General features: G+C 30.7%; 1 protein-coding gene across 2 annotated transcripts in view; it reads left to right on the forward strand.

Moving 5' to 3' along the window:
* Nucleotides 1-685, forward strand: part of LOC108737764 (RNA polymerase II degradation factor 1) — a 37,579-nt gene that overhangs the window by 11,072 nt on the left and 25,822 nt on the right. The gene's annotated exons all lie outside the window — the stretch shown is intronic.

Consider the following 685-nt stretch of genomic DNA (forward strand, 5'->3'; position numbering starts at 1 on the left):
CTCGATTCGTTCGATTTTAGTTCATATACGTGGGTCGATTTTAGACGAAAAAAACGTAAAAACAGAATAAATAACCATTTTTTTACAAAAATAAAGCATGCCACAGCTAGTTGTTATCATTTATTAATTAATTATCTATATCAGATGACATTTACTGGTAAATTAAGGAAAAATTTTGTTCTAATGTTCGATTTTAGTTCCCAAAAACGATCGACAGGTAGCTATACATGGGTTATTTTTGGGAACCGAAATCGAACACTAGGACAAATTTTTGCTTAATTCGCCAGTAAATGACAACTGATATGGATAATTGATTAATAAATGATAAGAAGTAGCTGTGGCTTGCTTTATTTTTGTTCAAAAATGACTATTTATGGTATTTTTTACGTTTTTCCGTTCAAAGTCGCACCATGTATATGAACGAAAATCGAAATCGTAAAGTAATGGAAAATTCAAAAGTTTTTTGAAAAAGACCCGATGCAACTTATGCTCTCCTAATACAAATGTCGAAATTTATGAAAATTTTCAGTTTTGAGCCAAATACGAGTGTTAGTCGAAAAGTAATGGAAAATTCAAGAGTTGTTTTTTGAAAAAGACCCGATGCAACTTATGCTCTCCTAATACAAATGTTGAAATTTATGAAAATTTTCAGTTTTGAGCCAAATACGAGGGTTAGTCGAAAAGT

This window comes from Agrilus planipennis, unplaced genomic scaffold, assembly GCF_000699045.2.
Source record: "Agrilus planipennis isolate EAB-ADULT unplaced genomic scaffold, Apla_2.0 scaffold185, whole genome shotgun sequence".
Classification (NCBI taxonomy): domain Eukaryota; kingdom Metazoa; phylum Arthropoda; class Insecta; order Coleoptera; family Buprestidae; genus Agrilus; species Agrilus planipennis.